At 47.1% G+C, this 27,803-nt stretch overlaps 7 pseudogenes; all 7 read right to left on the bottom strand.

Moving 5' to 3' along the window:
• Nucleotides 1–12,708: 12,708 nt before the first annotated feature.
• LOC143949823 (5S ribosomal RNA) lies at nt 12,709–12,828 on the bottom strand (annotated as a pseudogene).
• Nucleotides 12,829–12,923: 95 nt separating this feature from the next.
• On the bottom strand, nt 12,924–13,042 carry LOC143949604 (5S ribosomal RNA; annotated as a pseudogene).
• A 3,928-nt stretch (nt 13,043–16,970) lies between these two features.
• LOC143948335 (5S ribosomal RNA) lies at nt 16,971–17,089 on the bottom strand (annotated as a pseudogene).
• Nucleotides 17,090–19,838: 2,749 nt separating this feature from the next.
• On the bottom strand, nt 19,839–19,957 carry LOC143946482 (5S ribosomal RNA; annotated as a pseudogene).
• Nucleotides 19,958–20,058: 101 nt separating this feature from the next.
• Nucleotides 20,059–20,177, bottom strand: LOC143949232 (5S ribosomal RNA; annotated as a pseudogene).
• Nucleotides 20,178–20,498: 321 nt separating this feature from the next.
• On the bottom strand, nt 20,499–20,617 carry LOC143947951 (5S ribosomal RNA; annotated as a pseudogene).
• A 3,544-nt stretch (nt 20,618–24,161) lies between these two features.
• LOC143948849 (5S ribosomal RNA) lies at nt 24,162–24,280 on the bottom strand (annotated as a pseudogene).
• Between the last annotated feature and the right edge of the window lie 3,523 nt (nt 24,281–27,803).

Here is a 27,803-nt window from a genome sequence, read left to right on the forward strand (position 1 = left end):
GTATTCTAGCTAGTGTTTACAGTCTAGTGTATACAGAAGACAGGCTGTGGTATACAGAGGGTTTAGTGTATTACAGAGATGCAAGGGTGTACAGAGAAGCTAGTATATATAGAAGACTACAGCATACAGAAGAAAGGCTAGTGAATACAGAATAAAGGCTGGCTTCTACGGAGAGGCTACCACTACGGAGATGCAGAACACTATCTAGGGTATATAGAGAGGCTAGATTATACAGAGAGGCTAGTGCATAGAGTGAAGCTATTGTATATAGAAGCCTGGTTAGTGTATACAGAGAAGCTAGTGTGTACAGAAGAAAGGCTAGACAGGCTATAAAGAGAGACACGTTTTTACAGAAGACAGTTTGGGGTATACAGAGATGCTAGTTTATACAGAGAGACTAATGTATACAGAAGACAGGCTAGGGCATACAGAAGACAGAAGACGGGCTAGTGTATTCAGAACATAGGCTAGTGTATATCGAAGACAGGCTATTGTATGCAGAAGACCGGCTAGTGTAAACATACTGGTGTATATAGAGAGGCTAGTGAATTTAGAGGGTAGGCTAAGTGATAACAGAAGACAATCTGGGCTATACAGAGACATCTCATTATTTCATCTAGCTCACATCTCTAATGGAGTTTGTCTCATTGCCAGGTTATGCCTTTTCATTCTTATGCTAAATATAGATCACTACACGATTTTAATCATCCACATCAAGCATGCAATAAAACTATCATACATCAAAATAAACCATGTACTCTTTTGCTCTATTTTGCATATTTGTACCGGAACTGTGAGTATGTGACAGTCCTGACACACCATCCTGACTTATTTTTCTTTATTTCTTATTAGAAATGGAGAGTACTATCTCAAAATCCGCTTAAATCTATTCACTTCCATGAGTTCTACCGCTAATTGTACCTTAATGCAAAATGTTCACAAAACCATCCATTTGCTACCAGACATGCTGCACATACTAAGAGTAATGTAACTATCGCTCTCTAACGATGTAAACAGTTTTATTGCTTTTCTGACATTGACCGAGTATCTCTGACATTAACTGAGTATCTCTCTGCACTATGATCTTAATAATAATAATAATAATAATAATAATAATAATAGGATTGTGTAATGCAAAGATCAACTAGTCTAATATAAGCTTTCTCATTGGTACCGGCATATCCTTTAAATTTAGACTAACGCAACTATTTCTCGGCCATTTTCAAGCTAAGCTTTCAATCTCTTACCTTTGAACTGCGATACTTCCTCCCTACAATATTAAGCCATTTAAATGTCCTATTGGTCGCCTATATTATACAACTCTCTGAAAAGCCTATATGTAGAGAATAAAACTAGTCTTACATCTTAATAAAACAGTTTTATTACTCAACCAGTATCAGCTGTCATGTACTGTATTACTTCTTTTTCTCCACCTTATCTGTCACAGTTAAAACACAGTGACAAAACATTTCTTTTTACCGCAGCAAAATGTGAGAAAAGCAGTGTAAGCCGTCTTTCTGCCAGTGTTTGTTTTGCTATACTTATTATTATTATTTTATAGAGATTACTATCTCTAAATCATTGTAACAAGTTATAATGTCTACAGCTAATTTTACGTTAAAGCAAAAGTCACACAAAACCATCTTTTTAAAACCTTTTACACACTGCACATTAAGATTAATGCAACCATCTCTCGCTACCTCTATGCAATAGGATTCTCTTTCTGACTCTATTTTGTGTACAGCCTATCTGTAAAAAAAAAAATAGCCGGTCTTCTGCATACTCTAGCCTCTCTGTGTAACACAGTCTCTCTCTGGATTCCCTAGCCTACATCTCTGCATACCCAGGACCTTCCTCTGTATAATCTAGCCTATCTGTATACACTAGCCTGTCTTTTGTACAAATTAGCTTCTCTGTAGCCGGTCTTCTGTATACATGAGCCTCACTGTCTACTCTTGGTTGTCTTTTGTATACACTAGCATCTCTTTATACATGAGCTCTCTGTATACCCAAGCCTCTCTGTATACACTAGTCCACCGGTATACATTAGCAAGTCTGCATACACTAGCCTCTCTTTGTAACTCAACTTCTCTCTCTGTATACCTTAGCCTCCATCTCTGCATACCCAGGACGTTCTTCTCTATAATCTAGCCTATGTGTATACACTAGCCGGTCTTCTGTAGACATTAGCCTCTCTGTATAAACTAACCGGTCTTCTGTATACACTAGTCCGCCTGTATACACTAGCAAGTATGCATACTCTAGCCTCTCTCTCTGTATACCCTAGCCTCCATCTCTGCATACCCAGGACGTTCTTCTGTATAATCTAGCCTATCTGTATACACTAGCCTGTCTTTTGTACACATTAGCCTCTCTGTGTAAACTAGCCGGTCTACTGTATACACTAGTCCATCTGTATACACTAGCAAGTCTGCATACTCCTGCCTCTCTGTGTAACCCAGCCTCGCTCTCTCTCTCTGTATACCCTAGCCTCCATCTCTGCATACCCAGGACGTTCTTCTGTATAATCTAGCCTATCTGTATAAACTATCCTGTCTTTTTTACACATCAACCTCTCTGTATAAACTAGCCGGTCCTCTGTATACACTAGTCCGTCGGTATACACTAGCATCTCTTTATACATTAGCTCTCTGTATACCCAAGCCTCTCTGTATACACTAGTCCACCGGTATACACTAGCAAGTCTGCATACACTAGCCTCTCTTTGTAACCCAACTTCTCTCTCTGCATACCCAGGACGTTCTTCTCTATAATCTAGCCTATTTGTATACACTAGCCTGTCTTTTGTACACATTAGCCTCTCTGTATAAACTAGCCGGTCCTCTGTATACACTAGTCCATCTGTATACACTAGCAAGTATGCGTACTCTAGCCTCTCTCTCTGTATACCTTAGCCTCCATCTCTGCATACCCAGGACGTTCTTCTGTATAATCTAGCCTATCTGTATAATCTAGCCTATCTGTATACACTAGCCATCCATCTCTGCATACCCAGGACGTTCTTCTCTATAATCTAGCCTATTTGTATACACTAGCCTGTCTTTTGTACACATTTGCCTCTCTGTATAAACTAACCGGTCTTCTGTATACACTAGTCCACCTGTATACACTAGCAAGTATGCATACTCTAGCCTCGCTCTCTGTATACCCTAGCAAGTCTGCATACTCCTGCCTCTCTGTGTAACCCAGCCTCACTCTCTCTCTGTATACCCTAGCCTCCATCTCTGCATACCCAGGACGTTCTTCTGTATAATCTAGCCTGTGTTTTGTACACTTTAGCCTCTCTGTATAAACTAGCCGGTCTTCTGCATACACGAGTCTCTCTGTATACCCTTGGATGTCTTTTGTATACACTAGCTGCTCTTTATACATTAGCTCTCTGTATACCCAAGCCTCTCTGTATACACTAGTCCGTCTGTATACACTAGCAAGTCTGCATACAGCAGCCTCTCTGTGTAACCCAGCCGCTCTCTCTGCATACCCAAGATGTTCTTCTCTATAATCTAGCCTATTTGTATACACTAGCCTGTCTTTTGCACACATTAGCCTCCCTATATAAACTAGCCGGTCTTCTGTATACACTAGTCCGTCTGTATACACTAGCAAGTATGCATACTCTAGCCTCTCTCTCTGTATACCCTAGCCTCCATCTCTGCATACCCAGGACGTTCTTCTGTATAATCTAGCCTATCTGTATACACTAGTGTATACAGACAGACTAGTGTATACAGAGGACCGACTAATGTGTACAGATAGGCTAGATTATACAGAAGAACGTCCTGGGTATGCAGAGCGCTCAGCTTCAAGGTATGGCCAATGTGAGTAATATGAGGGACACTCCTCACCCCCGCCCCCACCTACCAGATCTGACTTTCATCCCCTTGCCCTCTCTGCCCCGGTCATCTGGTGGCAGTTTTATGCACTCCCTGGCCCCCACCCATTCATAATCCTTACCGACCTTTCTTTCCGCTGCTCACAGAAACACACTGGATGACTTGTCTAATTAACCAACTTGTACAAGACACAGCTATCCTCCTGTCTGACACCGGTCCCCCTTGGAGGCTTTACCCCTCACTGTTTGGGTGGTCCCTGCCTCTCCCTGGATGCTCCACATACAGTGCCTACAAGTAGTATTCAACCCCCTGCAGATTTAGCAGGTTTACACATTCGGAATTAACTTGGCATTGTGACATTTGGACTGTAGATCAGCCTGGAAGTGTGAAATGCACTGCAGCAAAAAAGAATGTTATTTCTTTGTTTAATTTTTTTTTAAATAGTGAAAAGTTTATTCAGAGGGTCAATTATTATTCAACCCCTCAATTCAACAGAATTCTGTTTGGTTCCCCTAAAGTATTAAGAAGTAGTTCAGGCACAAAGAACAATGAGCTTCACATGTTTGGATTAATTATCTGTTTTTCCAGCCTTTTCTGACTATTTAAGACCCTCCCCAAACTTGTGAACAGCACTCATACATGGTCAACATGGGAAAGACAAAGGAGCATTCCAAGGCCATCAGAGACAAGATCGTGGAGGGTCACAAGGCTGGCAAGGGGTACAAAACCCTTTCCAAGGAGTTGGGCCTACCTGTCTCCACTGTTGGGAGCATCATCCGGAAGTGGAAGGCTTATGGAACTACTGTTAGCCTTCCACGGGCTGGACAGCCTTTGAAAGTTTCCTCCCGTGCCGAGGCCAGGCTGTCCAAAGAGTCAAGGCTAACCCAAGGACAACAAGGAAGGAGCTCCGGGAAGATCTCATGGCAGTGGGGACATTGGTTTCAGTCAATACCATAAGTAACGTACTCCACCGCAATGGTCTCCGTTCCAGACGAGCCCGTAAGGTACCTTTACTTTCAAAGCGCCATGTCAAGGCTCGTCTACAGTTTGCTCATGATCACTTGGAGGACTCTGAGACAGACTGGTTCAAGGTTCTCTGGTCTGATGAGACCAAGATCGAGATCTTTGGTGCCAACCACACACGTGACGTTTGGAGACTGGATGGCACTGCATACGACCCATAGAATACCATCCCTACAGTCAAGCATGGTGGTGGCAGCATAATGCTGTGGGGCTGCTTCTCAGCCAAGGGGCCTGGCCATCTGGTCCGCATCCATGGGAAGATGGATAGCACGGCCTACCTGGAGATTTTGGCCAAGAACCTCCGCTCCTCCATCAAGGACCTTAAGATGGGTCGTCATTTTATCTTCCAACAAGACAACGACTCAAAGCACACAGCCAAGAAAACCAAGGCCTGGTTCAAGAGGGAAAAAATCAAGGTGTTGCAGTGGCCTAGTCAGTCTCCTGACCTTAACCCAATTGAAAACTTGTGGAAGGAGCTCAAGATTAAAGTCCACATGAGACACCCAAAGAACCTAGATAACTTGGAGAAGATCTGCATGGAGGAGTGGGCCAAGATAACTCCAGAGACCTGTGCCGGCCTGATCAGGTCTTATAAAAGACGATTATTAGCTGTAATTGCAAACAAGGGTTATTCCACAAAATATTAAACATAGGGGTTGAATAATAATTGACCCACACTTTTATGTTTAAAATTTATTAAAATTTAACTGAGCAACATAACTTTTTGGTTTGTAAGATTTATGCATCTGTTAATAAATCCTGCTCTTGTTTAAAGTTTGAAGGCTCTAACTTATTTGCATCTTATCAAACCTGCTAAATCTGCAGGGGGTTGAATACTACTTGTAGTCACTGTATACCACAACGACATTGTCAGAGGGGCACCACTTGACAGGACACGGGGCTTTCATTCCGGTGGCATCTCCCATTGGAGGAAGGGATGATGGCCCCAACCCCTTGGCAGCAGGTTCTTTCATGTACAGACCAGGGCGGCTCATCTTCCCTTCTGGAGTCTTCACCTTAGATGGGGGAGTTGCACTTTGGGGGGTCTGAGTGATACCTAATGCGCTGTACTGGAAGGGCTTGACATTCCCGCATATGTGTCCCCTCCCCCTGGATGCGCCCCTTGTCCCCCCCTCTGGCTCCCACCTACTCTTTGCCGACATTGCCTTCTGCAGCTTTCGGGGACCCTGGATGACTTATTTATTGAGCCTATTGGTATGAGACACTGCTTCCCTCCAGGGTGACTCTGGACCCCCCTGGAGGATTTACCCCTTACTGTTTGGGCGGTCCCAGCCTCCCTCTGGATTCTCTACACAGCCCCCGATGGCGATGCAGGAGAGACACTAATTGGCGGGCCCCAGGACTGCTGCTCGGGTGAAGCCTCCCATTGGATGGAGGGATGGTGGCACCAGCCCCTTGCCTGCCGGATTTTCCATGCACCGACCAGGGCTGCTCCTCTTTCATCTTGATGTGGTGACCATGAACTAACCGGTCTTCTGTATACACTAGTCCACCTGTATACACTAGCAAGTATGCATACTCTAGCCTCGCTCTCTGTATACCCTAGCAAGTCTGCATACTCCTGCCTCTCTGTGTAACCCAGCCTCACTCTCTCTCTGTATACCCTAGCCTCCATCTCTGCATACCCAGGACGTTCTTCTGTATAATCTAGCCTGTGTTTTGTACACTTTAGCCTCTCTGTATAAACTAGCCGGTCTTCTGCATACACGAGTCTCTCTGTATACCCTTGGATGTCTTTTGTATACACTAGCTGCTCTTTATACATTAGCTCTCTGTAAACCCAAGCCTCTCTGTATACACTAGTCCGTCTGTATACACTAGCAAGTCTGCATACAGCAGCCTCTCTGTGTAACCCAGCCGCTCTCTCTGCATACCCAAGATGTTCTTCTCTATAATCTAGCCTATTTGTATACACTAGCCTGTCTTTTGCACACATTAGCCTCCCTATATAAACTAGCCGGTCTTCTGTATACACTAGTCCGTCTGTATACACTAGCAAGTATGCATACTCTAGCCTCTCTCTCTGTATACCCTAGCCTCCATCTCTGCATACCCAGGACGTTCTTCTGTATAATCTAGCCTATCTGTATACACTAGTGTATACAGACAGACTAGTATATACAGAGGACCGACTAATGTGTACAGATAGGCTAGATTATACAGAAGAACGTCCTGGGTATGCAGAGCGCTCAGCTTCAAGGTATGGCCAATGTGAGTAATATGAGGGACACTCCTCACCCCCGCCCCCACCTACCAGATCTGACTTTCATCCCCTTGCCCTCTCTGCCCCGGTCATCTGGTGGCAGTTTTATGCACTCCCTGGCCCCCACCCATTCATAATCCTTACCGACCTTTCTTTCCGCTGCTCACAGAAACACACTGGATGACTTGTCTAATTAACCAACTTGTACAAGACACCGCTATCCTCCTGTCTGACAATGGTCCCCCTTGGAGGCTTTACCCCTCACTGTTTGGGTGGTCCCTGCCTCTCCCTGGATGCTCCACATATACCACAACGACATTGTCAGAGGGGCACCACTTGACAGGACACGGGGCTGTCATGCCGGTGGCATCTCCCATTGGAGGAAGGGATGATGGCCCCAACCCCTTGGCAGCAGGTTCTTTCATGTACAGACCAGGGCGGCTCATCTTCCCTTCTGGAGTCTTGACCTTAGATGGGGGATTTGCACTTTGGGGGGTCTGAGTGATACCTAATGCGCTGTACTGGAAGTGCTTGACATTCCCGCATATGTGTCCCCTCCCCCTGGATGTGCCCCTTGTCCCCCCCTCTGGCTCCCACCTACTCTTTGCCGACATTGCCTTCTGCAGCTTTCGGGGACCCTGGATGACTTATTTATTGAGCCTATTGGTACGAGACACTGCTTCCCTCCAGGGTGACTCTGGACCCCCCTGGAGGATTTACCCCTTACTGTTTGGGCAGTCCCAGCCTCCCTCTGGAGATGCAGGAGAGACACTAATTGGCGGGCCCCAGGACTGCTGCTCGGGTGAAGTCTCCCATTGGATGGAGGGATGGTGGCCCCAGCCCCTTGCCTGCCGGGTTTTCCATGCACCGACCAGGGCTGCTTCTCTTTCATCTTGATGTGGTGACCATGGAGGGGAGGAGTTGAAATTTATGGGGTCCGGGTGTTTGCTGGTGGGAGTGCGCTAAAGGACTTGACATTTCTGCATGTTTGTCCCCTCTCCCCTGTTTCCCCCCTCCCTTCCCCCCCTTCCCACCCTTCCCTTCCCTCCTTTCCCTCCCCCTTTCCCCCTTCCACTCCCCCTTTCCCCCCTTCCACTCCCCCTTTCCCCCCTTCCCTGCCCCTTTTCCCCCCGGGGCGTGGACGGGGGAGCGGGGGTAAGGAGAGGACAATCTGCCAAAGGGAGAAAGGCATTTGTTTGGGGACTGCATGTACTTTAGGGGTATGGGACGGGGGGTGGTGGATCCCATTCTGTGATGCCTTTTCTGTTGTGACGGGCTCCCTCGTGCATGCCTACGTTTAGGGCGAGCCGAGGAGACCCCTCAGTGCTAACAGTTATATGCTCTACCTCTGTTTTGGTTATACTATTGTTTTTTGTTTCTTTGATGTTACTGATTGTCTTTTATTTGCATACCGGTATCAGACGTGACATTTACCACTGCCGGGGCTGGGGGGACTAGGATTCGGGGGCTCCCTCTCCAACCTGTCTACCCAATTACCCAAGTAGGACAGCGCGTTAAACCCAGTGTACATCTGGTAAGCGCTATAGCATAATTGTGCTGTTTTAGTATACCCTTCCTGTACTGTTGAGTGCGGACAACCCTTAATTTCCCTCTCCCCCTGGGGTTGAGGTGCCCGGCCTCTTTTTCCCTTTACCTTTCCTTGCATTTGCCCTTCCTTTCTCCCCCTTAGTTCCCACCATGCATTACCTACCCAAAACCTACCTTGGTTCAACTTTCTTTGCTTTTCTCTGATGTCCCCCCCCCCCTCCCCGAGGAGCAATGGCAGACTCAGTCAAGGTCACCTCTCTAAACGTTAAGGGACTGAACTCCCCTGAAAAACGGTGGATCCTCCTGTGAGAACTGAACACATCCTGTACTGATGTGGCCTTTATACAAGAAACACATTTTAAAAATACTAGCCTCCCCTTTCTATGGTCGAGATCCTTCCCTAAGGTCTACCACTCTACTAACCCCTCCTCTCCATTCTGATCTCTAGCAGGCTCCCCTGGGTTCTCCAGGATTCTCTGGTGGACCCTGGGGGCCAATATCTTTTTCTTAGGGGCCACATTGGAGAGCGCCTTTTTACATTTGCCACTGTGTACGCTCCCAATGATCACCAAGACACGTTCCTCAGAACTACCCTGCACAGATGATGTGACTTTCGGGAGGGCCAATTGATATTAGGTGGGGACTTTAATGTCCCCTTTCGCCATCGGTTGACACTTCTGCCTCTTGCTCCTCGCTCCCTACCCCTCACCTAGGTCTCTATTCTGGCACCTTAATGAGAGCCTGCTCCAGATACCGGAAGTTTTAGCAGATGTGACCAGGGAATTGGACCTTTATTTCCAAAAAAACGAAAGCAGGACTGTGACCCGGGGATAATTTGGGAGGCTCACAAGTCAGTACTCCGCAGGGTACTTATCAGGCACGGGGCGCGCATCAAACGAACATGGAAGGAACAGCTTGCTAATCTGTTTCGTGAACTTGCCTCTGTGGAAGCGAAACATAAACATACCCCCTTACGGACCTTAGAGATTGAATTGGGGACACTCCATACCCATATTGCTGTCCTACTCCATTATAAAGCGAAAGCGGCACTCCAGTTTTGTCGTAAACTGACGTAGGAGTCAGAGGACAAATGCAGAAAAATCTTAGCCAGGTCGGTAAAGGAGTTGAAATCTGGCTCTTACATACCACAGTTGATAGATGAGAATGGCCAGAGGGCCTCTACCCCAACCCAAATAGTCGAAGTCTTTGAAAAATGTTACTCTGATCTCTACAACCTGCCCGATTCAGGGTCTGGACAGGACAATATAGACAGATATGTAACCGGTTCTGGTCTACCAACCCTCTCATCGGAATCACGGGAGTACTTGGAGGACCCGATCACACTGGAAGAAGTCCAGACGGCCGTGGGACCTCCAAAGGTGGGTAAGGCTCCGGGCCCTGACGGATATACCGCACAATACTTTAAGACCTTCCTCCCTATTCTCGGCCCGCGCTTGGTGAATTTATTTAATACTCTGAGCTCGAATGGGGATTTTCCTGAGGATACCCTTAGAGCCCACATCTCGTTGATACCTAAGGAGGGCAAAGACCCAGGCCTATGTGGGAGCTACAGACCCATTTCCCTCCAAAATTCGGTCCTAAAACTATTCTCTAACTCCTCGCCACGTGATTGGCACATCACTTGTAGTCCCTTATACATATTGACCAGTTAGGTTTTATTCCCACCAGGGAAGATAGGGACAACACCACTAAGGTGCTTACCCTGATCCGTAAAGCAAAGTCATCTGGGACCCCTTGTCTTTTCATGAGTACTGATATTGACCAGTTAGGTTTTATTCCCACCAGGGAAGATAGGGACAACACCACTAAGGTGCTTACCCTGATCCGTAAAGCAAAGTCATCTGGGACCCCTTGTCTTTTCATGAGTACTGATGCCGAGAAGGCTTTTGATCGGGTCAAATGGACATTAATGTTCTCGGTCCTTCGCCATATAGGTCTGAGTGAACGGATGCTGGCATGGATAAGTAAGATATACTCACGTACTTACATTCCACCGGACATCGCGCGTACGTTTATGTTGAACTTCCCCCCACCCCTTGTCACTAAGATCCGCAGTTTGCTTCACGGGTGGCATTCTGGCCTCCATTCCTGGTTCAGCAGATGCAATCTCATTAAAATGAACATACTCCCTAAATTTACTTATCTTTTCCAAGCTCTCCCGATCCAGATTCCAGTCCTGTTTTTTAAGCAAGCTCAATCCTTGCTCACTCAATTTAACTGGGCCCACAAAAATCCCAGACTTAAGCGGTCACAGCTGACATTGTCTAAACAACAGGGAGGGTTGGTTCTCCCTAACTTGCGACGCTACTACCTGGCCTCCCATCTGGGGCGTGTATTGGACTGGAATCGAAACAAACTTTCTAAGCTCACTCCCGAATCCCGCTAAGAAGCGCCATGTAGTGCTATAAGTATTTACCCACAGAATTTATGTCACATCCCACTATAGGGGCTTAGTTGAAAGTCAGTCACCTGATCGCTACCCAAAACACACTCACGTCTTTGACTTCCCCCCTATTCCCTATACGTGGCCATCCAATCTTTGAACTGGGGACCCACTTAGAAATTCCAACCTAGACAATGCGTCTAAATTCGTCATTGATGGAAAATGGCCTTCTTTCTCAACCCTAACAGATCCGACAGGGCTTTTCCAACTGCCTTTTTGGAGAGCGGCGCAACGACATCATTTTCTCCATTCCATCCCCAATCCTCAAACGTTCGCCCGCCCTCAGACGGAGTTTGAGACTCTATGCAGGAGCGAAGGCCCTTTGGCCCACATTCTCTCTCAAACAGATTACCCACACTTAACCTGTCTGGCCAACTGGGAAAAGGACCTTAATTGCTAATTTTCCCCAGCACAGAGACAACGCATTATCACTTTGGCTCTCAAAATGTCGCTGTGCACGAAGATACAGGAGACGAATTTTAAACTTCTCACCAGGTGGTATTTGACACCATCAAAGCTGCAGAAATGTTTCCCCTCTTCCTCGAACATATGCTGGAGGTGTGGAGAAGAAGAGGGCACGTTGCTGCACATTTTTTGGTCCTGCCTCAGCTTGGTGGACTTCTGGACAGAGATCCGATGCATGACACAAAAATTCACAGACTTCTCCATCCAGGAAGAGGCTGCATTCTTTCTCTTGTACCATTCACAGATTCCCATTAAGAAGTACAAAAAAATCTATTTTACGGCATGTGATTAATGCGGCGAAATCCTGCATCCCTCTCTATTGGAAAAAATGTTCCCCCCTTTCATTACTCACTGGCTTAGGAAAATAGAGGACATTAAAAAAAATGGAGGACTTGATCCTCACATCACAAGGTAAACAAGAATTTTTTAAACAAACCTGAGACATCTGGAATACCTTTATATTCTCGCTAGAAGGATGTCGCCTGCTATCGCCTTAGTGCTCTGAGCTTTCCTTGACTGGCCCCTTGGACAGTGGCTGCCATCGTGTCTCGTCCCCTCTTCTCCTTTTCTGATCTTTCAACCCTTCTCTTTTCGGCCTTCCTCGCCTATCTCTCACCCCCTCCACCCCCTCTCTCTTTTGGAAAGAGTGGAAAATTGGGAATGACGGCCCCACACCCCCCTCTGGATGGATTATGCCGGAGGGACCTGGGGTTTGTGTGACCCTGGATCTTGGTACAGTACTTTATCCGTGCCTCGAATCATTGTGATTGATGGAAGGCAGACTCACAGTTGCGAATATACCTGTATCAAGTATTGTTCAGCTGCTTTTTGCTCTGTATTTCTCTGTTGCATTATGTACTTGGGGGACCGTCTTCCCCTATTTGGAGAAAAAATTATATTTGAAAAAAAAAGAAGCCTACGACACCTGGTATTCCCAGGCGGTCTCCCATCCAGGCATTAACCAGGCCGGACCCTGCTTAGCCTCCAAGATCAGATGAGATGGAACAGATTCAGTGTGATGTGGCCGTAGCCAATATCTTCAGGCACTCTCAACTCTCTTGACAAACACCAAGATGGTCACCTTGGAAACAAGCGGAAAAAAATAGGTCAATGGCCACAACATAAAAAGAAGCCTACGGCATCTGGAAATCCCAGGCGGTCTCCCATCCAGGTACTAAACTGGTCCCAACCCTGCTTAGCCTCTGAGATCAGATAAGATTGGGCTCTTTCAGGGTGGTGTGGCCGTAGGAGATTTCTTCAGGCACTCTCAACCTTGACTAACGCCAATATGGTCACCTTGGGAAACAAACAAAAAAATCAAGTCAACGCCAACAACATGAGAAGAAGTCTACAGCACCTAGTATTCCCAGGTGGTCTCCCATCCAGGTATTAACAAGGCCCGACCCTGTTTAGTCTCTGAGAACAGACGAGATCTGGTGCTTTCAGGGTTATGTGGCCATAGGCGAGCTCTTCAAGCACTCTCAACCCTCTTGACAAACACCAAGATGGTCACCTTGGTAAACAAAAAAACAAGTCAACGCCAACAACATAAAAATAAGCCTCCAGCACCTAGTATTCCCAGGTGGTCTCCAATCCAGGTACTAGCAAGGCCCGACCCTGTTTAGCCTCTGAGATCAGAGGAGATCGGGCGCTTTCAGGCTTATGTGCCCATAGGCAATCTCTTTGGGCACTCTCAACCCTCTTGACAAATGCCAAGATAGTCACCTTGGGAAACAAGCGAAAAAAAAACAGGTCAATGTCAACAACATAAAAAGAAGACTACGGCACCTGGTATTCCAAAGCCATCTCCCATCCAGGGACTAACTAGGCCCAACCCTTCTTAGCCTCAGAGATGAGAAGAGATAGGGCTCTTTCAGGGTGATGCTGCTGTAAGCGAACTCTTTGGGCACTCTCAACCCTCTTGACAAATGCCAAGATGGTCACCTTGGGAAACAAGCGAAAAAAAAAAAAAACGAATCAAGGCCAACAACATAAAAAGAAGCCTACAATAACTGGTATTCCCAGGTGGTCTCCCATCCAGGTACTAACCAGGCCTGACTCTTCTTAGCCTCCAAGATCAGACGAGATTGGGTGCTTTCAGAGTGCTCGGACTCTTTCCCCATCACTAATGGGATGAGGCAGGGGTGCCCTCTGTCTCCCCTAATTTTTATTCTGACACTGGAACCACTTATGTGTCACGTTCGGAATGACCCGAATATTACTGGCATATCCAAACCCTCGGCACACCACAAAATTGCGGCGTACGCTAACGATCTAATTTCTTTTGTCTCCAATCCACACATTTCGCTTCCCAATATACTCGCGGCTCTCCGGCGATACGGCAGCCTATCAAACTATAAAATCAATTGCACCTTTGGCTGTATTGAATATATCGGTCCCGGATGGTGAGGCCAAGAGGCTACGCTCCGCTTTTCCATTCTACTGAGCTGAAAAATCTATACGTTACCTGGGCGTTGACATCGCAGCGGATTTGGCGCAATTGTACCCGCTTAATTTTGTCCCTCTCCTGAATAGACTGAAATCTGATTTGGGAAACTGGCATGCTTTAACACTGACCTGGTTCAGGCGCTGTAATGCATTCAAAATGACGGCCCTCCCGCGGATTTTATACTTGTTCCAGACATTACCGATCCGGTTACCCCCAATTTTTTTCAGACAACTGCAGGTGCTGCTCCGGGACTTTATTTGGCCGCGCAAACCGCCCAGAGCCTGTTTGCAATTGCTTGCCAGACCAAAGGACAAGGGGGGTCTGGGTCTCCCAGATCTGAGACAATACTACAGAGTGACTCTGCTAGCGAGAGTCGTTGATTGGCATTGTAATGGCCCACACAAGCAGTGGGTGGAGATGGAGATTGAGGATGGATCCATTCCCCTATTGACCTCCCCGTGGCTCCTGTCCTCCCTACCAAAAGACCTCAGAGATCACCCCGTAGTGGGAGCTACGTTGGCTGTTGTGCGGAGGTTGTTCCGCTGCACACACATTGCTCCCCTGCCGTCACCAATGACTCCGGTTATAGGTAATCCAGACTTCCCACCGGGATTTACCAACAAGAAACTGCGACAGTTGACAGTGGTGGGGAAACAGCGTCTGGGAGAGGTGTGGCCCTCGGGAGGGCTCCCGACCACGCAAACTGTCGCCAAGCTTTCTGACCCTCCGCTTGACTTGTTTAGTGCTTATCAACTTCATCACTTTCTTCTGGCCATACAAAGGGCCCCCTACACTCCTAGAGACCTGACACCCTATGAATCCATCTGTCACAAAAAGGAACCTGTGCGACACACCCTCTACCTCCTGTACAACCTATTAAGTAGTCAGGAGGAGGAGTCGACCCCACCATTTATCCACAAATGGGAGAGGGACATTGGCATCACATTTACCCCACAACAGATAGGCAAGATCCTGACATTAGTACATAAAGCTTCCATCGCAAACCAATATCAAGAATCAGGATACAAGATAGTCTCACGCTGGTATAGAGTCCCATACCTTCTGAATAAAATGAATAGATCGATCCCGGATGTTTGTTGGAGGTGCAATTCAGATACGGGGACCATGGGACACATTTTCTGGGCATGCCTGGCCTTGAGGAACTTTTGGGTGGAGGTGACCGAGACGATAAAAACTCTCAGAAATGTAGATATCGCAGACAACCCAGCAGCGTGCCTTCTACACTTGACCGAACAGCCTGTTCGAAAATACAAAAAAACCCTCCCGATGCAACTCCTGAACGCCGCCCGGGCCTGCATTCCCACACTGTGGAGGCAGCCTCAGCCCCCCATCCAAAGTGCTGTGGTATTCCAAAGTCAATCATATTCTTCGGATGGAAGAATTGACCGCCACCCTTCACAACACTGAAGAGGCATTTAGTGTTACATGGAGGCCCTGGAGGTATTTTTCTGGTACTTGAGACTACATTCGGGAGGTGAGCAGCGCCCCTGTCCCAGAAAAAGACTGAACATCTAACGTTTACCTACGTAGGCCATGTCTGCCCTCGGTGGCATCCCCCCCCCCTCCCTTTTCGTCTTTATTTTTCTATTTTTCCCCGCCGCCATCCCCCCCCCTCCTCTCTCTCCGTCTTTGCACTCTCTTCTTCCCCCGTCCTCCCTTTTGACTATGCCTTGTCTCCTTACTAGCCTTTGGGACCCAGAAGAGCCCCAGGGTTCTGGACACGACCGGCTCATATTTTACTCTGGTTCACATAGGTCATGATAAGCTGGCTCGCTGTGGTCCCAGTTGCTCTCCATGATTACATTTGTCCGAACAGGGCTGCATTAGTTATACTGTACTACATGTCCGAGGTGGGGTTTCTCTCATTTCTGCATGAAACTCTAGGACTCCCCTCTGAGAACCCAGAGTTATTTGGCTGCCTATTTTTTGTTACCATGTAATTGTGACCCTGGGTCATGCTGTATGGTTGACTGTTATATTTATGTTGTTCTACTTATACTTAATAAAAGAATAAAACAAAAAAAATAAAAATAAGTCAATGCCAACAACTTAAAAAAAGACTATGGCATCGAGAAATCCCAGGCGTTCTCCCATCCAGGTACTAACCAGGTCCCAACCCTGCTTAGCCTCTGAGATCAAATGAGATTTGGCTCTTTCAGGATGATGCAGCCATAGTAGATTTTTTCAGGCACGCTCAACCCTCTTGACAAACGCCAAGATGGTCACCTTGGGAAACAAACAAAAAAAAACAAGTCAACGCCAACAACATAAAAAGAAGCCTACCGCACCTAGTATTTCCAGACGGTCTCCCATCCAGGTATTAACAAGGCGCGACCCTTTCTAGCCTCTGAGATCAGCGGAGATTGGGCGCTTTCAAGGTGATGTGCCCATAGGCAATCTCTTTGAGCACTCTCATCCCTCTTGAAAAATGCCAAGATAGTCACCCTGGGAAACAAGCGAAAAAAAACAGGTCAACGCCAACAACATAAAAAGAAGACTACGGCACCTAGTGCCGTCTCCCATTCAAGTACTAACTAGGCCCAACCCTTCTTAGCCTCTGAGATCAGAAGAGATAGGGTGCTTTCAGGGTGATGCGGCTGTAAGCGATCTCTTTAGGCACTCTCAACCCTCTTGACAAATGCCAAGATGATCACTTTGGGAAACAAGCGAAAAAAACAGGTCAACACCAACAACATAAAAATAAGCCTGCGGCATCTAGAAAACCCAGGCGGTCTCCCATCCAGGTACAAACCAGGCCCAACCCTGCTTAGCTTCTGAGACCAAACGAGATTAGGCGCTTTCAGGGTGTTGTGCTCGTAGGCAATTTCTTTGTGCACTCTCAACCCTCTTGACACATGCCAAGATGGTCACCTTGGGAAACAAGGGAAAATAAAACAGGTCAACGCCGACAACATAATGAGAAGCCTACGGCACCTGGAATTCCCAAGCTGTCTCCCATCCAGGTACTAACCAGGCCCATTGCTGCTTAGCCTCCGAGATCAGATGAGATTGGGCTCTTTCAGGGTGATTTGGCCGTAGGCACTCTCTTTGGGCACTCTGAAGCCTCTTGACAAAGGCCAAGATGGTCACCTTGGGAAACAAGCTAAAAAAAACAGGTCAAAGCCAACAACATAAAAAGAAGCCTACGGCATCCAGTATTCCCAGGCGATCTCCCAATCAAGACACTAACCAGACCAGAACCTTCTATGGCACCTGGTCTTCCCAGGCAGTCTCCCATCCAGGTACAAACCAGGCCTGACGCTGCTTAGCCTCTGAAATCAGACGAGATCGGGTGCTTTCAGGTTGATGTGGCCGTAAGCATTCTCTTCAAGACACACCCAACCCTCTTGACAAACGCCAAGATGGTCGCCTTGAGAAACAAGCAAAAAAAACAGGTCAAAGCCAACAACATAAAAAGAAGCCTATGGGCTTACAGCGGACCCTAAGAGATGGGACCCACTAGCTCTGTCATGGTTCGGACGCTGTAATATGAACGCAATGCCACGACTTCTGTATCTACTACAAGCCTTACCTATCAAAATACCAAAGACTTTCTTTCATGCGGTTCGCTCAACCTTTATCAAGTTCCTCTGGCGCGGAAAACATATGCGTATTGGTAGGGCAATGCTGTTGCGACCGAAATTGCGGGGAGGTATTGGCTTCCCGGACCCTGCTCTATATTACACAGCGACGCACATGACACCGGTGGTTGACTGGTGCTGGTGTTCTGCCATATACTGTCCGGCCATGATAAAGTGTCTGCGCCGTACTGCGCATGCGCAGTACGGAGCAGACGAAGCTTCGGAAAATCTCCGAAGCCGAACGGCGCCTGCGCGGTGAGTGGAGGTGGTAGCCCCACCATCCAAGCGGACATAGGGTTGTGAATATTAGAGGGCCCCTCGCAGGCGAGCTTAGCTCGCCACGCTTCGGGCTCGGCCTCGCTGCGCTCGGCTCTTTTATATTCTTACTCTATGTCCACTTGGATAGTGGGGATAGAAACTGGACTCAGTGCGCAGGCGCCGTTCATGCTCGGCAATTTTCGGAATCTGTGTTGCTGTGTACTGCGCATGCGCAGCACACAGCGGACACTATCCGATGGGGGACCATATGTGATAGGACACCGGCATGGGGAACTGAAGCTATGGGTCAAGCTAGAGCAGGAGATGGTGCGGGTTCCACTGACTGGTCTGCCTTGGGCGGGGAGGCCATTGGAGCCCTGTGTGACTACTCACCCGTTAATTGGCCCCTCGCTCGCCGAGATGGATAGTTTTTTTCACCTTTCCCACCTGACTAACTTCCCTTCTCCTATGACCCCAATTATTGGACATCCTAGATTCCCTCCGGGCCTGTCTGACCAGGCCTTTACCAGGCAAGCCCCGAAAGGGCTTCTGAGAGCAGCCCTATTTCTTGGACCCACGGGCTTGATTCCCATGGGGACCATACTGCTAGAGCAAGTACCTGTTGCATTGGATAGCTGGAGAGCTAGACAGCTAATCCATTTCCTCTGATCACTACCTAACCATTCGTTCTTCTCTAGACAATTCCACCCCTTCGAGGAACTTTGCCTGGATGATGGCCCAGTTCGTGGTTTCCTCTCTAGGTCCTACCAAATCCTGACAGACGCACAATCCTCCACGGATCCACCCTTCCTAGCTAAATGGAAAAGGGACTTACAAACTACATTCTCCAAACCACAGAAGGACAGAATACTCTTTTTCGCCCATAAGTCGTCACTCTGCAGTAAATATCAGGAGATCTCATATAAGCTGATCACACGCTGGTATCGTACACCGGTGGTGTTGGCCAAAATATTCCCTGGTCAATCTGACCGCTGCTGTCGCTGCGGGCAACAGGCTGGCACCATTCTCCACATTTTCTGGGAATGCCCTAAATTACAAACATTCTGGCAGCCTGTCCTGAGACTCATCCACAAGTTCACAGACATTTCCTTAGCCAATGATCCCACAGCAGTTCTTCTCAATCTAACTCCTATGTCGAGAAAGCGTTATCATAAGTCCTTACTTAAACATCTCCTCAATGCAGCTAGGGCCTGTATCCCAAGTCAGTGGAAAGAGCAATCTGCTCCAATGGTGACCCAGTGGTTCGCAAGGGTAAATGATATTGAACGAATGGAAGACCTGACTGCCACAATGAGGGATAAAACGGAGGAGCATGGGAACAGATGGTTCTACTGGACCCAGTTTCGCTTTTCGGAAGAATACCTCCGCGAGACATAGTAAGCTCATGGTGATCGTTGGAGATCGCTGTTCCAAATGTTGGACAGCTGATGAGCTGGTGAGCCGAGGGCGTCTCTTGCTCCCTGGGAGGGGACCCCATCCTATCCACTCTACCCACGACACCCCCTTACCCCTTCTTTTCCTTTTCTGCCATTTCCTTCCCCAATCTTCTCTTTCCCCTTCTCCCTCCTTTCAGTTCTACTATTTCCCTTCTTAACTCAAAAAAGGGAAAAGAAAATGGTATGTTCCGACCCCATTTGACTACTACACAATACTCTTCCCCTATCTATGGATATCTAAACTCTTCGAGGATAGCAGGGCTAGTATCAATAATATTTTACGTGGTAGAGGATCCCAACGAGATGGAGCTTTAATCTCATCTTGATATGACCGCAAAGCTGTACACATGCTATTCTCCTCGGACTTCTTACCATTGGCTCTGATATCCATGCAATATGATCGTTTGTTTGTAACTATTTGTATCACACATTCTGTGAAGTTGCCTTTGCATTGTATGTTGCATACTACTAAATAAAAAAAAATAAAAAAAAGAAGCCTATGGCACCTGGTATTCCCAGGCGGTCTCCCATCCAGGTACTAACCAGGCCCGACACTGTTTAGCATCCGAGATCAGACGAGATTGGGTGCTTTCAGGGTGATGGGGCCGTAGGTAATCTCTTCGGGCACTCTCAACCCTCTTGACATACGCCAAGATGGTCACCTTGGGAAACAAGTGAAAAAAAAAACAGGTCAAGGCCAACAACATAAAAAGAAGCCTACAGCACCTAGTATTCCCAGGTGGTCTCCAATCCAGGTACTAGCAAGGCCCAACCCTGATTAGCTTCTGAGATCACAGGAGATCGGGTGCTTTCAGGGTTATGTGCCCATAGGCAATCTCTTTGGGCATTCTCAACCCTCTTGACAAATGCCAAGATAGTCACCTTGAGATACAAGCGATAAAAAACAGGTCAATGTCAACAACATAAAAAGAAGAATACGGCACCTGGTATTCCAACGCCATCTCCCATCCAGGTACTAACTAGGCCCAACCCTTCTTAGCCTCAGAAAAGAGAAGAGATAGGGCTCTTTCAGGGTGATGCTGCTGTAAGCGATTTCTTTGGGCACTCTCAACCCTCTTGACAAATGCCAAGATGGTCACCTTGGGAAACAAGCAAAAAAAAGAAAACGAATCAACGCCAACAACATAAAAAGAAGCCTACAATAACTGGTAATCCCAGGTGGTCTCCCATCCAGGTACTAACCAGGCCCGACTCTTCTTAGCCTCCAAGATCAGACGAGATTGGGTGCTTTCAGAGTGATGTGGCCATAGGCAATCTCTTCAGGCACTCTCAACCCTCTTGACAAACACCAAGATGGTCACTTTGGGAAATAAGCGAAAAAAAAAACAGGTCAACGCCAACAACATAAAAAAAAGTCTACGACACCTGGTATTCCCAGGCGGTCTCCCATCCAGGTACTAACAAGGCCCGACTCTATTAGCCTCCAACATCAAACGAGATCGGGTGCTTTCAGGGTGATGTGCCCGTAGGCAATCTCTTCAGGCACTTTCAACCCTCTTGACAAACGCCAAGATGGTCACCTTGGGAAACAAGCAAAAAAATATAAATAAGTCGGAAGCTAGAGACAATACGGCCCGAGTCCTCAATTTAATCCATGCGGCGCATTAACAGGGAAGGCCCTTGCTTATGTTGTCAACGGACGCGGAGAAGGACTTTGACAGGGTGGCCTGGCACTTTATGCAGGCCACCCTGGAACATATAGGTCTTGGCCCCAACATGATGAGCTGGGTAATGTCGCTTTACTCCACGCCGTCGGCAGCGGTACGGGTGACCGAGGGGTGCTCGGACTCTTTCCCCATCACTAATGGGACGAGGCAGGGGTGCCCTCTGTCTCCCCTAATTTTAATTCTGACACTGGAACCACTTATGTGTCACGTTCGGAATGACCCGAATATTACTGGCATATCCAAACCCTCGGCACACCACAAAATTGCGGCGTACGCTGACGATCTAATTTTTTCCGTCTCCAATCCACACATTTTGCTTCCCAAAATACTTGCGTCTCTACAGCGACACGGCAGCCTATCAAACTATAAAAACAATTGCGCCAAGTCGGCTGTATTGAATATATCGGTCCCGGATGGTGAGGCCAAGAGGCTCCGGTCCGCTTTTCCATTCTACTGGGCTGAAAAATCTATACGTTAACTGGGCGTTGACATCGCAGCGGATTTAGCGCAATTGTACCTGCTTAATTTTGTCCCTCTCCTGGATAGACTGAAATCTGATTTGGGAAACTGGCATGCTTTAACACTGACCTGGTTCGGGCGCTTTAATGCATTCAAAATGATGGCCCTCCCTCGGATCTTATACATGTTCCAGACATTACCGATCTGGTTACCCCCAATTTTTTTCAGACAACTGCAGGTGCTGCTCCGGGACTTTATTTGAGCGCGCAAACCGCCCAGAGCCCGTTTGCAATTGCTTGCCAGACCAAAGGACAAGGGGGGTCTGGGTCTCCCAGATCTCAGACAATACTACAGAGTGACTCTGCTAGCGAGAGTCGTTGATTGGCATTGTAATGGCCCACACAAGCAGTGGGTGGAGATGGAGATTGAGGATGGATCCATTCCCCTATTGACCTCCCCGTGGCTCCTGTCCTCCCTACCAAAAGACCTCAGAGGTCACCCCGTAGTGGGAGCTACGTTGGCTGTTGTGCGGAGGTTGTTCCGCTGCACACACATTGCTCCCCTGCCATCACCAATGACTCCGGTTATAGGTAATCCAGACTTCCCACCGGGATTTACCAACAAGAAACTGCGACAGTTGACAGTGGTGGGGAAACAGCGTCTGGGAGAGGTGTGGCCCACGGGAGGGCTCCCGACCATGCAAACTGACGCTGAGCTTTCTGACCCTCCGCTTGACTTGTTTAGTGCTTATCAACTTCGTCCCTTTCTTCTGGCCATACAAAGGGCCCCCTAAACTCCTAGAGACCTGACACCCTATAAATCCATCTGTCACAAAAGGGAACCTGTGCGACACACCCTCTCCCTCCTGTACAACCTATTGAGTAGTCAGGAGGAGGAGTCGACCCCACCATTTATCCACAAATGGGAGAGGGACTTAGGCATCACATTTACCCCACAACAGATAGGGAAGATCCTGACCTTAGTACATAAAGCTTCCATCGCAAACCAATATCAAGATACAAGATAGTCTCACGCTGGTATAGAGTCCCATACCTTCTGAATAAAATGGATAGATCAATCCCGGATGTTTGTTGGAGGTGAAATTCAGATATGGGGACCATGGGACACCTTTTCTGGGCATGTCCGACCTTGAGGAACTTTTGGGTTCCCAGGAGCGTGCCTTCTACACTTGACCGAACAGCCTGTTCGAAAATACAAAAAAACCCTCACAATGCAACTCCTGAATGCCGCCCGGGCCTGCATTCCCGCACTGTGGAGGCAGCCTCAGCCCCCATCCAAGGTGCTGTGGTATTCCAAAGTCAATCATATTCTCCGGATGGAAGAATTGACCGCCACCCTTCACAACACTGAAGAGGCATTTAGTGTTACATGGAGGCCCTGGAGGTATTTTACTGGTACTCGAGACTACATTCGGGAGGTGAGCAGTGCCCCCGTCCCAGAAAACGACTGAACATCTAACGTTTACCTACGTAGGCCATGTCTGCCCTGGGTGGCATTCCCCCCCCTCCCTTTTTGTCTTTATTTTTCTTTTTTTCCCCGCCGATATCCCCCCACCTCCTCTCTCTCCGTCTTTGCACTCTCTTCTTCCCCCGTCCTCCCTTTTGACTATGCCTTGTCTCCTTACTAGCCTTTGGGACCCAGAAGAGCCCCAGGGTTCTGGACACGACCGGCTCATATTTTACTCTGGTTCACATAGGTCATGATAAGCTGGCTCGCTGTGGTCCCAGTTGCTCTCCATGATTACATTTGTCCGAACAGGGCTGCATTAGTTATACTGTACTACATGTCCGAGGTGGGGTTTCTCTATTTTCTGCATGAAACTGTAGGACTCCCCTCTGAGAACCCAGAGTTATTTGGCTGCCTATTTTTTGTTAGCATGTAATTGTGACCCTGGGTCATGCTGTATGGTTGACTGTTATATTTATGCTGTTCTACTTAATAAAAGAATAAAAAAAATTAAAAAAATAAGTCAATGCCAACAGCTTAAACCTAAAGCCTATGGCATCGAGAAATCCCAGGCGGTCTCCCATCCAGGTACTAACCATGTCCCAACCCTGCTTAGCCTCTGAGATCAAATGCACGCTCAACCCTCTTGACAAACGCCAAGATGGTCACCTTGGGAAACAAACAAAAAAAACAAGTCAACGCCAACAACATAAAAAGAAGCCTGCGGCATCTGGAAAACCCAGGCGGTCTCCCATCCAGGTACAAACCAGGCCCAACCCTGCTTAGCCTCTGAGACCAAACGAGATTGGGCGCTTTCAGGGTGTTGTGCCCGTAAGCAATTTCTTTGTGCACTCTCAACCTTCTTGACAAATGCCAAGATGGTCACCTTGGGAAACAAGGGAAAAAAAACAGGTCAAAGCCAACAACATAAAAAGAATCCTACGGTATCCGGTATTCCCAGGCGATCTCCCAATCAAGACACTAACCAGACCAGATCCTTCTATGTCACCTGGTCTTCCCAGGCAGTCTCCCATCCAGGTACTAACCAGGCCTGATGCTGCTAAGCCTCTGAAATCAGATGAGATCGGGTGCTTTCAGGGTGATGTGGCCGTAAGTGTTCTCTTCAAGACACGCCCAACCCTCTTGACAAACGCCAAGATGGTCGCCTTGAGAAACAAGTTCAAAGCCAACAACAAAAAAAGAAACCTATGGCACCTGGTATTTCCAGGCGGTCTCCCATCCAGGTACTAACCAGGCCCGACACTGTTTAGCCTCTGAGATCAGATGAGATTGGGCACTTTCAGGGTGATGGGGCCGTAGGTGATCTCTTTGGGCACTCTCAACCCTCTTGTTAAGCGCCAAGATGGTCACCTTGGGAAACAAGCGAAAATAAACAGGTAAACGCCAACAACATAAAAAGAAGCCTACGGCACCTGGTATTCACAGATAGTCTCCCATACAGGTATTAACCAGGCCGTACACTGCTAGGTCTCCGAGATCAATGAGATTGTGCGCTTTCAGGGTGATGTGGCCATATGTGTTCTATTTAGACACTCTCAACCCTCTTGACAAATACCAAGATGGTTATCTTGGGAAACAAGTGAAAAAAAAAGGTCAACGCCAACAACATAGACCCTGGCGGTCTCCCATCTGACCCAGACCCTGCTTAGCCTCTGAGATTTGGCGCTTTCAGGGTGATGTGACCTCAGACGAACGCTTTGGGACATACTCAAAACTCTTGACTGATGCTAAAATGGTCACCTTGGGAAACAAGCGAAAGAAAAACAGGTCAAAGCCAACAATATAAAAAGATTCCTACGGCACCTTTAATTAGGTACTATCCAGGCCGGACCCTGCTTAGCCTCTGAGATCAGATGAGATTGGGCGCTTTCAGGGGGATGTGGCCGTAGGAGATTTCTTTGGGCTCTCTCAGCCCTCTTGACAAATGCCAAGATGATCACCTTGAGAAACAAGCGGAAAAAAAAAAACATGTCTACGCCAACAACATAAAAAGAATCCTACGGCATCTGGTATTCCCAGTTGGTCTCCCATCCAGTTACTAATCAGGCCCGACAATGCTTAGCCTCCGAGATCAGACAAGATCAGGCACTTTCTTCGGGCACTCTCAACCATCTTGACAAACGCCAACATGGTCATCTTGGGAAACAAGCGAAAAAAAACAAGTCATTGCCAACATTGGAGGCTAAGCAGGGTTGAGCAATCAGTTTCCTTGCCTGAAATAGGCATCTCAGAACTGCCATCTGGCTACTTCCCGGGTTTCCAACTCCTTCAACTAATCCCAGGAGACAATACTTCGCCTCCATCCTGGTGGAGGTTCCAACCACCCGATCAATGGTTCCTGTCACCTCTGTCCAGTAGCGGATCAACTTCGGGCATCTCCAAAACATGTGCATCATGTCTCCCCCCATGTTCCCGCACCGGGGGCAACTTGCGTCCGGCCGTTCGGCCAAACTGAAAAAGTTTACGAGGAGCATAATAGGTTCTATATAATAAGAACAGATGTGACATCCTCTGTGAGGAGAGCCACAATTCACCACAGGCAGGATTCCTGTGGCCAATTATAGCTCAGGGGGGTTTAGTACACACCCCACACTATATAAGGCCGCCAGCACGGCGGCCTTGTATAGTGTGTTGCGGTGGTCAGGGAAAGAGGACGATAGGCAGGGACAGTGTCTTTACTGCTTGGGAACCTAGCACTGTTACAGTGGGTGTTATGTGCCTCCTGCACAGTACACACGTGAAGCTACCCTTTATTACTGGTGTTCAATTTCTGCAATACATGCATCTGCAGTGCAGAAGTTAGAGTCGGTGTTGTGTGCCTCCTGCACAGTATACACCTTATTGCTGGTGTTCTGTTTCTGTAATACAGGAACCTAGCACTGTTACAGTGCTAGGGTGTACAGAGAAGCTGGTATATATAGAAGACTACAGCATACAGAAGAAAGGCTAGTGAATACAGAATACAGGTTTCGTGTATGTAGATAGGCTTGAGTATACAGAGATGCTAGAGTAAACAGTGAGGCTGGGGTACACAGAAAGGCTAGTTTAAAGACAAATACAAAGATGTTAGTGTATATAGAGAGGTTAGTGTATAGAGAGAGTCGAGTGTATACAGAAAGGACAGTGCATATAGAGAAGCTAGTGTATACAGAAAGGGTATACATGAAAGCTGACATTCTATACAGAAGACTGGGTAGTGTATACAGAGAGCCTAGTGGGTACAGAAGACAGGCTGGTGTATTCTAGCTAGTTTTTACAGTCTAGTGTATACAGAAGACAGGCTGTGGTATACAGAGAGTTTAGTGTATTCAGAGAGTCTAGTGTATACAGTCGGCGAGTGTATACATAAGACTGGCTAGTTTACACAGTGTTTACAGAGATGCAAGGGTGTACAGAGAAGCTGGTATATATAGAAGACTACAGCATACAGAAGAAAGGCTAGTTAAAACACAATACAGATGACTCGTGTATGTAGATAGGCTTGAGTATACAGAGATGCTAGAGTAAACAGTGAGGCTGGGGTACACAGAGAGGCTAATTTAAAGAGAGGCTAGTATATACAAAGATGTTAGTGTATATAGAGAGGTTAATGTATAGAGAGGGTCGAGAGTATACAGAAAGGACAGTGCATATAGAGAAACTAGTGTATACAGAAGAAAGGCTTGGGTATACATCAAAGCTGACAGTGTATACAGAAGACTGGGCAGTGCATACAGAGAGTCTATTGGGTAAAGAAGACAGGCTGGTGTATTCTAGCTAGTTTTTACAGTCTAATGTATACAGAAGACAGGCTGTGGTATACTTGAGGGTTTAGTGTATTCAGAGAGTCTAGTGTACAGAGATGCAAGGGTGTACAGAGAAGCGAGAAGCTAGTATATATAAGGCTAGTGAATACAGGCTAGTGAATACAGAATACAGACTCGTGTATGCAGATAGGCTTGAGTATACAGAGATGCTAGAGTAAACAATGAGGCTGGGGTACACAGAGAGGCTAATTTAAAGAGAGGCTAGTATATACAAAGATGTACGGCACCTGGTATTCACAGATAGTCTCCCATACACGTTTAGTGTATTACAGAGATGCAAGGGTGTACAGAGAAGCTAGTATATATAGAAGACTACAGCATACAGAAGAAAGGCTAGCGAATACAGAATAAAGGCTGGCTTCTACGGAGAGGCTACCACTACGGAGATGCAGAACACTATCTAGGGTGTATAGAGAGGCTAGATTATACAGAGATACTAGTGCATAGAGTGAAGCTATTGTATATATAGAAGCCTGGTTAGTGTATACAGAGAAGCTAGTGTGTACAGAAGAAAGGCTAGACAGGCTATAAAGAGAGACAAGTTTTTACAGAAGACAGTTTGGGGTATACAGAGATGCTAGTTTATACAGAGGATACAGAAGACAGAAGACGGGCTAGTGTATTCAGAACATAGGCTAGTGTATATCGAAGACAGGCTATTGTATGCAGAAGACCGGCTAGTGTAAACATACTGGTGTATATAGAGAGGCTAGTGAATTTAGAGGGTAGGCTAAGTGATAACAGAAGACAATCTGGGCTATACAGAGACATCTCATCATTTCATCTAGCTCACATCTCTAATGGAGTTTGTCTCATTGCCATGTTATGCCTTTTCATTCTTATGCTAAATATAGATCACTACACGATTTTAATCATCCACATCAAGCATGCAATAAAACTATCATACATCAAAATAAACCATGTACGCTTTTTCTCTATTTTGCATATTTGTACCGGGACTGTGAGTATGTGACAGTCCTGACACACCATCCTGACTTATTTTTCTTTATTTCTTATT

This window comes from Lithobates pipiens, unplaced genomic scaffold (assembly GCF_037356315.1).
Source record: "Lithobates pipiens isolate NorthernLeopardFrog02 unplaced genomic scaffold, aLitPip1_a1.2 Scaffold_30, whole genome shotgun sequence".
NCBI classification, from domain to species: domain Eukaryota; kingdom Metazoa; phylum Chordata; class Amphibia; order Anura; family Ranidae; genus Lithobates; species Lithobates pipiens.